This window comes from Ornithorhynchus anatinus, chromosome 8, assembly GCF_004115215.2.
Source record: "Ornithorhynchus anatinus isolate Pmale09 chromosome 8, mOrnAna1.pri.v4, whole genome shotgun sequence".
Taxonomy (NCBI): domain Eukaryota; kingdom Metazoa; phylum Chordata; class Mammalia; order Monotremata; family Ornithorhynchidae; genus Ornithorhynchus; species Ornithorhynchus anatinus.
The window spans coordinates 11609297-11623015 of NC_041735.1; positions in this window are offsets into that span (position 1 = coordinate 11609297).

Below are 13719 nucleotides of genomic sequence, written 5' to 3' on the forward strand. Positions count from 1 at the left end.
AAGGCAAGGCTTGCCACAACCTTTTGACCTCTACACCTACTATCAGCCATTGCCATGACAACAGAGTGGCAAAGAAAGGGAACTTGAAAAGCACAGAGAGAATCTTGAACTTTTCATCATTTGGAAAGGGTAGATATGGCCCTCTTCCATCTGCTTCAGAAAATAGACTTAAGTCAATATGTTGTCGTACTGGCTGTGAACAGAGGTGAGAAACAAAGAACACAATAAGGTTACATTTTCCGTGTAGAGTTAAATTAAGGTGAAATTTATATTGGAAAATTATCCAGTTTATTCTGGCTAAAAATATGCTCTGGCCGAATAATCTAAGCATTTCAGTCCAAAGTATGATTTTGCCCTGAAATATGCTATAATTCTGACCCACTGTGGGTGGTGAATTGTTATTGAATTTCCTGACCCGGTGATCTTTCTTTGCTTGGTCTTTAAGGGAAAAATCCTCAGTAAAATAAAGCACTGAACCCTTCAGTCTTTAATCTATAAATCACAGCAAACCCCTCAGCCCCACATTTCTCACTCTGGCTTTTCCTTTGGGCCAAAAAAAAAAATTGTTGGAATGAGGTGATAGAAAAATAAATATGATGAAATGGTTCCAGAAAACACCCTCTTCCCAACCTTCTCAATTTACATTCAATATCTCGAAGTGAATCCAGAGAGTTTAAGAACTCTCTAGAAACCAGATATGCAAGAGGTTATTTTTAATTGAGTGAAATTCCTTTGATGGCTGTCATACCTAAACAACAGAAATATTGTATCAGTGAGAATTACAGGAAATAATCTTATTTCTATTGCTATCTTTTCAAAATCTGCTTGTGTCTTGAGTTAGGCATAGTGGATAAAACATAGGACTAGGAATCAGAAGGTCATGGATTCTAATTTGGCTCTGCCACTTGTCTTCTGTGTGGCCTTAGACAAGTCACTCCACTTCTCTGTGCCTCAGTTATATCATCTCTAAAATGGGGATTAAGACTGTGAGCCCCATGCAGGACAGGGACTGTGTTCAACCTAATTTCCTTTTAACCCCTTGATGCTCAGAACAGTGCCTGGCACATAATAAGCCCTTAACAAATACCACAATTACTATTAGGAAATGGGTCTACCAACTCTGTTGTGTGTATTCTCCAGAGCACCTAGTACAGTGCTCTGCACACAGTAAGTGTTCAGTAATTATGATTGATTGATTTGTCTAAACCAAACTGACTTTCCCAAAGTCATAGGAAAGTCAGGATGGTGAGCTGGAATAAAATGCTATGTTGTGGGGGAGGGAGATTAGTTATGTGGGGATGGAGAGCAAAGAGAGATTAGGTGGAGAGACGGTTGGTGGAAGAATGGAAATAGGGAGAAAAGACAACAGAAAAATGGGCAAGAAAGGAAGACCAAAATTCCTACTTGATCTGATTCTCTTCTTCTTTTGTCCGTTTTATGAACATTTTGCACATGTACTAAGAGTTCGATCCTTCAGAAGCAGTCCAGTTGCTTAAATTATACTCGCATGTTTTGGGCAAAGTCATGCTCTAGAAAATTGATATTTAGCAATTTAATCAATCACTTTGTTGTCATCTCAGGAAGCGGATCTGGACATGATACGAGAGCTTTGAAGTCCCATCACTGCTTTCTGGTATTTAAACATCTAGGCAATTTCAGTCCCTTTACAGAAAAAAACAGTTTATTTTTGACATCCACTCTTTGACAGAAATGTGATGCCAATCAAATCTGATATTATTTTTTGAAAAGAAATGGAAAAATTGGTCTGATTTTGGAAATGACTCTTTCCCCACTAATCTCATTATTTGTCCTGGTTCTCAAGTCACTTTAATGCATGTCTGCTTAAGCAACCGTATCGTCACAATTTGGGCTTGTTAATTTGCGGTTAAAATGACCGAGTCCAACCATATTCACCATGTCATTCGATCGAATGGTTAAACAATGTGAATGAATGATAAATGTAGTTGAGGCTCAACCTTTCACCTGGATGTGTGGTCTCAAATGGCATTATGGGGGTCTGTGCAAAAACCTATTAAGTATTTTCCTCAATTTAAGCATAGTCACTGCTTATAGGCATATCATGACTCCTTAGGCTCTACTCTAGTCCCAGAAAGACTATGTGAAATTCGTAATTTCGACTCCAGTGAGTAGTTGCGTTCTTGAAGAACCTCATGTTCTGGAAAAAAATCAGATATTGATAACCAGTGGTTCAGTGGGAATTAATGGGTGAGGGGGTATATATTTCAAAGATATCATTACAGTGTATAAGGAGTTCTCCTATAATATGGAGGTTGTGTTCTTGTGGAAGCTCATGAGAAAATTACTTTATAGTAACCACTGATTCATTGGGAATTAGCGGGTTAGGGCAGGCATCTCTACCTATAATCAATCAATCGATAATATTTATTGAGTTCTTACTGCGTGTAGAACACTGTACTAAGCGTTTGGGACCGGACAACCCAACAGAGTTGGTAGACACATTCCCTGCCCACAACAAGCTTACACTCTAGAGTGGGAGACAGACATTAATATAAATAAATAAATGATAGATATGTTCGTAAGTGCTATGGGGCAGAGGGAAGGGTGACTATAGGGTGCAAGGGTGATGCAGAAGGGAGTGGGAGAAGAGGACATGAAGTTCTCGTCAGAGAAACCTTGGTGGAGGAGATGTGTCTTCAATAAGGCTTTGAAGATGGGGAGAGTGATCGTCTGTCGGATACGAGGGAGGGAGTTCCGAACCAGAGGCAGGAAGTGGATTAGAGGTCAGCAGTGAGAGCGAAGTATAGTGAGTAGGTTGGCGTTAAAGGAGAGAAGTGTGCAGGCTGGGTCGTAGTAAGAAAGCAGTATGACTCTTCTTGAGCTTTAGTACCCACCTAGTGGGGGCCGCCAACTCCACAGATTCAGGACCATGTGGTGAAGCCAAGGTAGCCCTCTTTGCCCTCTGATGGCAGGATGTGGCTCCACCCAGCCTGGACACTGGTATGGGGCCTCCTCAGTGGGGTGAATTTGAGCTGATCTTGGCCCCCATTCCTTGACACTTGTGTGAGAAGTTGCAGCACCAAGGAGGAACAGTCACGCTAGACAGCACCTCCAAAGGGGACCCAAGCCCTGACTGCAGGCCCCACCACCACTGAAGAAAAAGATTCATCGCACCCCTCTCCATGCGTTCCGTGTCCAAGCAGAGAAGCAGCATAGCGTGGTGGATAAAGCATGGACCTGGGAGTTAGAAAGTCATGGGTTCTAATCCTGGCTCCACCACTTCTCTGCTGTGTGATCTAGGGTGTCACTTCACTTCTCTGGGCCTCAGTTACCTCATCTGTAAAATGGGGATTGAGATCGTGAGCCCCATGTGGGACGGGGACTGTGTCCAACCCGATTTGCTTGTATCCACCCCAGGGTTTAGTACAGTGCCTAAAGTACAGGGTTTAGTACAGTACAGTATAGTAAGCACTTAACAAATACCGTAATAATAATTATTACTATTACTATTATTAACTGGTGGGGGAAAAACTTTGGCACCTACGCTCCCCCACTACCCAATTGAAAAGAAACAGGAATGTCTGTTCACTTTCACTCTCTTGTCTCTCTAACCCAGTCACCTCTTTTTTGTTTCCTCCCCTCTCTCTCTCCCACCTCCCCTTCCTCCCCATTTAAATTGCAAGGTTGTCTCTATCATTTTGTCTTATGCCAAAGAAAAAGGTGGTCAACCCCTGGGTTAGGGGATAGGTAGTCAAAAGATAACACCAACTGACATTTTTCAAAATCAAATCTTTATTATTATTCTGTCCATAACATGCAGAACGCTTTAACAAGGAAATTATGAGTAAATTAGAATTTATCATATTAAACGTGGAATAGTTTCAAGAACACAAAGATAGAGTACACAAAGTAATGTTGATGTCTTGGCTACAACCATTTCTTCCTCCTTCAAATCTATTTGCACCAACTTGTGAATCATCCTTTACGAGAATAGACGTGTTATGAGAATCACATTCCTTAATAATTCCATTGTTTTACATCCAAATGTTCTATTAAAATCATGTGTTATAACAGAAATGGCAGTGAACCAATATATGCAAATAAGCATTAATCTAGCTTTTATGTTCTCGAATGTGTCATTTTTATCCTTGGAAAGTGAATATCACCTTACTCTCCTTTTCCAGTCTGAACTAGCTAGTTCTCAAATTACTCCTGCAGAATTAGAGGTGTGTTATATTTATAATTCAACAATGGTGCAGTCATATAGTCCTAGTGAATGAAAAAATGTTCTCAGTTGCTTTATTACTTTTGTAAGTTTGAGATTCAGAACAGGGAGCATTAAGGTTAATTACCTAATAATTTACAACAAAGAGTGCACTTACAACACAGAGTGTCCATCTATAGACACTTGGATTTTTGCTAATTGTGGTGTTGAACAAGGCAAACAACAGGTTTTTCACATTCCAACTACACAAATGTGACAATTGTAGACTTTAACATAACGGGCAATCTTCTTCCTTTGCCCTTGAGCTCCCTGGCACTTGAACAGCAATTAAAATGACCAATAAAACTGAAGCCTCCTTAGATTGGTTTCACAATGATTTTCCTTGGTACAATTCAGATTAACTAACTCTTGCTGCATTACCAAATTCGGCACCAAAATGTGATCATAAAAGAGCAATACTGATATGATTTGATGAGTCTCCAAGCAATAATTCAGAAGATCTCTTTAAACAATTTAGAAGAGCAGAGAGAAGCTGAAAAGAATCCCGCAATCAATCTCTTCAGTATCTCGTTCAGTTGACTTTGGCTCAAGAGGTTTTTTTTTTTTCTTGCTCCTGCAAAGTTATGAAGCAATCACCAGAGAACTTGGGCCTAAAAACTACTTTGGTTGGAAACAGCTGAATGGGGTGAAATCAGGTCCTGTTGATTTCCAGATAATTGCCTCAATTCTCCAATTTGCTAATGTAGAAAAAGGGCCACTGTGGAGACACCATATCTAGGATTTTTTTAAGTTGGGTATTATCGTTCATTGGTATGAAATTGCCGCAATTCCTATCTTCAAGAAGAAAGGCAACAAGCAGTGGAAACTATGATGGGAGGGCCTGCTGGACCACCCTCCCAGAATCACAGTGTGGCTACAGAGTATAGCAAGGTCCACACATGAACTGTGATGCACTTTTGATATGAGAGAACTGTAGGGATGAGCATCCTAATTACTCAGTGGTGCTAACAGACTTACATAAATGTGGTTTTTGTTAAGTACTTACTATATGCCAGGCACTGTATTAAGTGCTCTGAAAGAGTGTACACTCCTCCATTATGGTGCAAGCTTCCTCACCTACTTTATTTTATTCCTATTCCACTATAACTCAGCCCACATACTTCTCTCCTCTAATGCCAACTTACTCACTGTGCCTTGAGCTCATCTCTCTCGCTGCTGAATCCTTGGGCATGTGTTCCACTGGGCAAGGAACTCCCTCCCCCTTCACATTCCCCACTCTAGACTGTAAGCTCATTGTGGGCAGAGAATATGCCTGTCTATTGTTGTATTGTATTCCCCCAGTGCTTAGTACACTGCTCTGCACAGTAAGCACTTAATAAATACAATTGACTGATGAATATCTGACAGATCATCACTCTCCCCATTTTCCAAGCCCTCCTAAAATTATATGTGCTTCAAAAAGTCTTCCGTGATTAGCCTCTCCTTTTCCCACCCGTTCTCCTTCCCTTCTTTGTCACCTCGGCACTTGGGCCTGTATCCCCTCACTCCCGTTTCCCCCCTCCCCCAACCCCACCCCGCAATTCCCATAGCAATTATATACAAATCCTTATACTCTGCTGCTTCCCCTAACTGTAATTTTTTGGGTTTTTTTACAGAGAAGCAGCATGGCCTAGTGGCAAGAGCACAGACTTGGGAGTCAGAGGCCATGGATTCTAATTCTGGCTCTTCCACCTATCTGCCATGTGACCGTGGACCAGTCACTTCACTTCTCTGTGCCTCAGTTAGGTCATCTGTAAAATGGGAATTAAGACTGTGAGCCCCATGTGGGACAACCTGATTACCTTGTATCTACCCCAGCGCTTAGAACAGTGCTTGGAACGTAGTAAGCACTTAACAAATACTATAACTATGCCTCCCCCACGAGATTGTAACCTCCTTGAGGGCAGGAATTGTGCCTACCTTTATTGTGTTGTACTCCCCCAAGAGCTTAGTATTGCACTCTGCACACAGTAAGTGCCTAATAAATACCAATCAACCAATGACATTTATTTGATTGATTGACTGAATCTTGTGCATCTACTGTGCTGCCCTGAAAACCGAGCATATTGCACTCAATAGGAGCTCAGTAAATAATCTTTTTACTACCACAGTAGTGATCAGTAGGTGAGAAGGAGAAATGAAAACAGGTTCCAGCACTGTGGATAACACAAGTAGCTCTGCTGCAAAGGGAAATCCTTAGATGCAACAATGGGGCAGGAATTATTGATTTTATCAACCATACTCACGTATGCCAATATAAAAATCTTACCATCAATATTGTTATCTTCAAACTTGAAGGATAACTAAAGTATATTTGTGTAGAAGCTTCTTTTCTGTAAGTTGTTAAAGTACAAATGGCTCACAAAATCTGCATTCATTTCTTATTTTAAATCTTTTAAAAATCCAGGCCAAACATCTGGGTATTATATTTGCTAATTACAATCTTTAGGACATACAGGGTTTTTTTATTAATTAACCTTTTGGCCAACCCCCAGGCTGCCTCCCCATAAACCAAACTGATAGGTATTGTTTGCCTTGTTCTTAAAATGTCCCTTGGGAAAAAGAGTCTGTATTTTCCCTCTTTGAATTGCTTGCTTACATGAGGGAAAGTGGATGACAAATTTTTGGTAAGATTGTTCATTTTTGCCATCCATCTCTAATGGAAAAGCAAATACTACTAAAGTTCAGGTGGCTTCTTGCCATAGAAACCCTGATTTAAGTTGGTAGCCACGAACCACTAGTTTCACATCTGTGACATGTCATGGTATTGTCATCAGCAAATTAAACATTAAAAGAGAGCATAATGGGCTTTTTATGGTATTTGCTAAGCATTCACTATGCCCCAGGAACTGCATTAAGTGCTGGAGTAGAAACAAAATACCTGGTTTCACTTTTCAAACCCCATGGAAAATGCAGTGCTGTTCTATTGGTTTGTCATAAAACATTGTGGACAATGTCATTGTAGTTGGAAAAATCATTGTGAAGACACCTTACCTCAGTTACTTTATCTCTAGCTGAAATGCCTAGTAACTCAGAACAGTCTCGCAATGGTTTAATAGTTCATCCTTAAGAGAACAGCCATTTTCCTGAGCTATTTTACTGGACAGTCTTCAATTTTGAATTATTCTAGGTTGAAATTCTCTGAGGTGTTTGAGGATCCTTTTATCCACATTTATGACTCATATGCTCGAAAACTGTTCTTTTCTCCACCAGTGAGAACATCCTACATTGCGATCTTGGGGTCATTTCCATCAGCAATACACTCCTCGCGATGAACAGATTCTCTGGTTACGAACAAGTCTGCTTTCCAGAAATGCAGTCTTCAGAGTCCCAGAAACACAGTCTCATCAGCATGTCAATTCATGGGCCTATATACTAGGATAAATCTTCTTGACACCTTAGTATGAGGAAGGCGGATTTGGATTCAGCTGCTGAGCATGGGTGCCTTTGTTCTCTGTGGATCTTGAGTTCTCCCACAGGTCCGAAGAGCGGATTTTTTAGGCTGTAAGTGGAACACTACCTCATAATTTCTCTGTTCCCCAACCCCAAACACCTGTCTTCTTTTTCCCCATCTTCTATCTCCTTCTTTTTGTCCTCTGTCTCTCCCTATGTCCACCTTTCTTCTTTCCCTTTTTCTCCATCCTCTTCTTTCATTTATCATTCACTCTCTATCCCTCCTCTATTCATTTTTCTACTCCTCTCAACCCTTAGACCCATCCCCTGAAGCCCATGTCCTGACCGTCCTTGTATGGCCAGAGATTCTGTCACTTTATGTTCCTCCCGCTCACAGAGATTATCCTTCTACAGCCTTTAGCATGCAACAGGGACTACAAAGCAAACAGAATGGCTTTTGCAGCTGTGCTAGTGAGAAACATGAGGAATGGGAAGCCGGCTTTGCGTGGCCATTGGCGCCGTTTTCCCTTTTATTGCCATGAATTTAAAGCCCTCGTCTACCTCTCCACTCAGTCCTACCATCACGACTGATAGATCCACCGAAGTGCTGTGCTCAACAAAGTGATTAGGTTGCATAAGACACCTTATTATAAAAAGGTTAGCCTTCCACAATCTGATTCTGTAAGTTGTAGTTTGTAACACTTATCCTGCTGTACCCTAGTAGGAAACAAATATGTTGTAGTTGTCTAAAATCTTCAAATGAACCTATCTTATAAATGGATAAAATGAGGCCTCAGAGACCTCAGGGAGAAGTTCTGGCTGACATAGACATTAGTGAAAAGAGAGAAATGGAATTGAGGAGTCTGAAATTGAAGGCTAAACAATAAATACTGTAGTCCACTTTATTCCCCACCCAAACTTGTTATCCACTAAAGAATCTCAATTGTATTTTTTTCTAAAAAAAGCCCCCCAGCAGCTTATTTTTACTGATCCACTTCACCAACCACTAACGAAATATCTTGTTACTATATGTTCAACCATTAACACCAAAACCAAAATGACTCTCGTAGACTACCACCTGCATCCGTTCATTTTCTTCCTTTTAATGCACAGAAAAAAACTTTGAAAATTCACAGTGAAAATGCTAATTTGTGAAGGGGCACTCCAGTATTGCTAAAAGAAGACTGATTTATTGGAAACGAGACCTAATGAACCTAGTTTCAGCTCTGCCTGTAAGAAACTGTTGTTGCAACCAGATATGCAATTAAAGTTGAACTGTGCAATCTTTACATTTAAAGGGAAATCAATGCCATTGATTAAACAAAATAAAAGCTGCTCCATAAGGCCCTATTACTACATCTGCCTGTTGTAAAACATCATTTTTAAATCAGACTGATAAAGATCAGTGCAAGTTTCCTGTGGCCAAAAACGATAACTAAGATAGGCAATGAAAGCAGGCAGAATTACTCATGAAAATTTGGACAAGTCTGAATGGACTTTTTGCGATCGTGTTTCTTTCTCTAGCAAGCACCATTCAGCAGGAAACCATTTGTGGATGGGTCTTAGTTAACATGGAAGAAGGAGATGGATTAATTCCCCTTTTAGGGTGGCACACAACAGTGAATTAAACTGGGGTCAAAAATCTCAGTTTGGCAGGATTTGAGAGGCTCTTTCTCCAGGTCCAGTTTTCCAGGCTAATTCCAAGCGTCCATTTCATCCTACCTCATCACAATACTTTCTCCAGGAAGCAGAAAATGCTGGGGCATAATCACGCTAATAGAATGATCCTATTTTGAATTGTAGCAGCAACATTCCAGACGAGCATTGTATTTTGGTTTTAATTGTTTTATCAACCACATGGAAGCTGATCTTTTATGATTAAAGTAGTGTCAGGACTACCAATGAATATGTGCAATGGGATACTTATATGTATAGATTGAATATATTTTCCCCCTGTCTGGTATAAAACTGTTTTTTCACACCACACTGAAATTTGCAAAATAGCAAAATGTGCTTCCTCTCAGTCTTTTTTAAGATTTTCAAGCCTTTTTAGAAACAACTGAGCCATATAGCAAAGACAGCTTGGGGAATATTTATTCTAAAGGAAATGTGCTTTCAGAATACCATTTAGTAGGGAATCCTCAGGAAAGTTCAATAATAGATTATTTTTGGAGTAAATCTTTGAGATGAAAAACTTGGATTTCTCTTACGGAAAAAAAAATATGACTTATACCCAATCCAATGACCTAGCTATATTATAGTTTCTATTAAATCTGTTGAAAATAGAAGACCACAGCTAGAAGGAATCACAAATAGGGAAATAACAATAATAATAAAAACAATCATAAATACTTGTGATGACAAAATGAAACAGAAATAGAATCCTAATTGTGATATTGTAGATGAGTCCACAATTTCTGTGAATTTACCCCAGGAATCAATTACTTAGAAGTCCAAATAAGAACAAAGGGGCTTACCATAATCTGTTTAAATGAGGAACAAAACTGCACTTTTGAGAGCAGCTCATAATCAGCATATCAGACTGCTTAAAGGCGAACAGAGATGTTATGGTCAGCGCACATGATTTGATGTCAGCACTACCCCAAAGAAGTTCCTTAACAAGTTGTCTTACAAGACCTTAGTCTTTAATGAACTGCTCCCTGGTCCCTTTAAAAGAAGCTCTTAGAGGACCAGTGTTGGCTCTATTATTCTCCTACCGCTGTTCTGTCAGGCTCAAACCGCTAAGGAAAGTGCATGTGATGTCTTAAACGTGCTTATTCAATCAGTAGGTTAGTAGGCAGTATTTATTGAGGGACAATGTGTGCAGTGGGCTCTGTTAACAGTCCAGTGGGGGAGAAACATCAGGAACATAAATCATTTTTAAATGGTGGAAGGTGGAAAAATAGAATTATAAATAGAAATAGCAAGAGTATGTAAAAATAAATAAATATAGGAGTACTGAATGAACAAATGAGCCCTGTTGTGGTTTGGATAGAAATGCAGAGTGCTGCTTACCACAATCTATATTTCTTCATACATTCTGGACAGTGGAAATTTCCCTGGGAAAAGACTAGGAATTAATTTATTCAACCAACCGTTTTAAAGCAGGAGTGTAAAGGACAATGACGTGTGCTCATTGTGGACAGGGAACGTGCCTGCCAACTCTTTTGGATTCAACTCTCCCAAGCACTTGTACAGAGCTCTGCACATAGTAATCTCTCAATAAATGATGATCATTTACCCTAGAAATTCTGACCGTATGCAAATGATTGACATCTCTGTTGGGTGGTTCCCTTCTAGGCACACCATGGCTGTGAAGAGGTACAGATAAAGAGGATGAATTAGGGGAGCAGATGGGAGATTTCCCGAGTTCACTGGGAAGAAGGAGAAAGTGGAAGAAGTGGCAGTAATGGGTGATGAGAGACTTCTGAGAATTCATGACTGTTTCTTTCAATTTTCCAACAAATTGGTAACATCACTGGGGTTTAGAGAGGTAAATTCTGAGGGTCTATGGTCTTCCCCTGCTAGATTTTAAGCACCTTGAGGGCAGGGATCCTGTCTATTAATCATATTGTACTTTCCTAAGTGCTTAGTAAGTGCTATGCATACATTAAGTTCTAAATAAATACATGTGCTCAAGTGGCTGAGTTGTAAATTTGGAAAAGTTGGCATGGGCCTTGGAGTTAATGTGGGAGGAAGAGTACAGATGTAGAGGAGAAAACAGAGTTACATTATTGCAGTGCAGAGTGAATTGGCAATGACAGAAGTTAGCTTGGTACCTGGATTTCTGCTAAATGTGCTCATTTGTATGGGTGCAGAATGGTGGAAACAGAATGTGGGGTAATCTAGGGATGGTGGGAAGAGCAGAGGGTCAGGGTACAAGTGAGTTGAGATTGGTGGAGAGGGAAGAGTTAAGGATGAGTACTTTTGTGTCTAGGAATTGAAGAGTGGTAGGAAGCCCAGGAAGGTAAGACCTAGGATAAGTGAAGGGACTCCAGGACATGGAAGATGCTTCAGGTGGGCAGGCATCCTAACTTGACTATATGTATGGTAACTTTACCAACTTTATTGTACTGCACTCCCCCAAGCGTTTAGTCCAGTGCTCTGCACACAGTAAGATCTCAATAAATACAACTGAATGAATGAACAAAAGCACTCAATGCAGTCTACTAATTGACTGAATGGGTTTACCTTAGTTTAACACCTCCCTTCACTTCCTTCTCAATCTTGCAGTTCTCCTACTGCCTTAGATAGAGAGATGAAAGTTTATTTCAATTTAGCATTAGACAAAAATTAGATCTTTTGAGTGTAAATATAGTAGATCTCTAGTACGTTAGCAGATGATCCTTTTTTGTGAATCCTGCTATTGGCCCAGTGGCTAGAACATTATCTGGGGAATTGGGAGATGTGGGTTCCTAATCCCAGTTCTGTGTGTAGCTGGTTAATATGGGTGAAATCTGAACACGTACTTCACAGTGTGATGCACTCTTCCCTGCCTACTTGCTCTTTGCAGTCCAGTGGGCACCTGACTGTCAGACCTGAGAAATAGCAAAAAAAAAACCAAAAGTACAAGTTGTGAGTTTGATAATCAATTCCTCTGAGCGGTTTCTCAGATGCAGGATTGGGACCATCCGCTGTTACTGACTGGAGATTTCCATCCATCCACCTTTTTGCTGAATAGAGTGCAAAAGACAATACTTTGAAAGTCGAGCATTAACATAAGTAGACATAAAAATATCTTGTTACTGGTTCAAATTGACATTGTTATTTGATCATGCAACTGTGCTTCTTGGGGTTTACATCAATTTACATCACTTGGGTCAATTTGAGGGATCTTGAAAACATATTAATGCACTTGACATTGTTTCCAGTGGGAAATTCTATTTTGTTTATGGTAAACATGTTCTTTAGTCTTTTTTTCAGGCCCAATCCTCAGACTCCAGTTAAGCAGATAGTGCTACTCTTCTGCTAGATAAAAAAAAAACACGGATTTACGAATGCAGGAACCCAGCTGCTGAAAAGACACACTTTCATCCAACCCTAAGCTATGTAACTGCCAATTCTCCACAGCCTCTTTTATTCTCGATGTCCTTGAAGCCAGCAGCTTTCCACGATTTTGCTGACAGTGGGATTTTTGTTGTGTCCTAGAACGTTGTTTGCTCTTCTTAAATACATATCCTCAGTACATTGTATTGAACATGCTAGATAAGAAAAGCTTGAAAGTGATAGTTGGCATCTGGCTCAAGCAAATACATTCAAACCGTTCAGAGACAACACTCTCCTTTCAGTCAGCCATTATCTTCCTTTATGATATGTACAACTATCAGTTCATCACTTTACATATTCCATACACTGCAGTGCATAACAAAACTAGGAGGGAAATAAAGACCTTTTTTAACTTCCTGCCTGTAGATTTCAAAACAAAGATGCTAAATTGCCTTTCTTATAGAATTTTTCAGGGCTTTAATTAAAAAAATAACCTTTAGATTTCTACCTACCCATACCATCAATAGGGCATTTTCCCCTGTCTTCTTCCTGCATCTTCCAAAATGAGAGGAACTGAATCTTAAATTAAGTTCCTAAGCATGCAGTCCTAGAGGTATCAAGGAGTGTAAATCCCCAAATGATGGTATGTCAGATTAAAGGTCGTTCTAGGCCAGCAAAAGTTGGCTGTCAACCTTACCGTCTCCCACCTTCCAAATACATTCATCATTACAATTTCTTATGGTGATTTATCTCAAGAACCTGGCTTGGAGTTGATAGAAGTTACATCTGTAGGCAGATTATAAAGATTCAAGGCTTAATATCAAAGGAATTGGATGCTTTGCAAAGGGAAGCAGAGATGCCATTGCTGAGTGATGTTTGAAGAGAGGAACACATCAGAGAAAAATTAAACAGCCTATATCTTGACTTCAACAGAGAGGAGGGTCTATATTCTCTCCCGGGATGTTTTGGGTTTCTCTGTGGGTCCAACCTCTCTTCACCTCCCAACTAGACAGAACACCCCCCATAAGACTCTTTAAAGTCTGTCTGGCTCACCTAGGACATTTGAGGTCCTACAGCCAAATTTAGTCCATGATAAT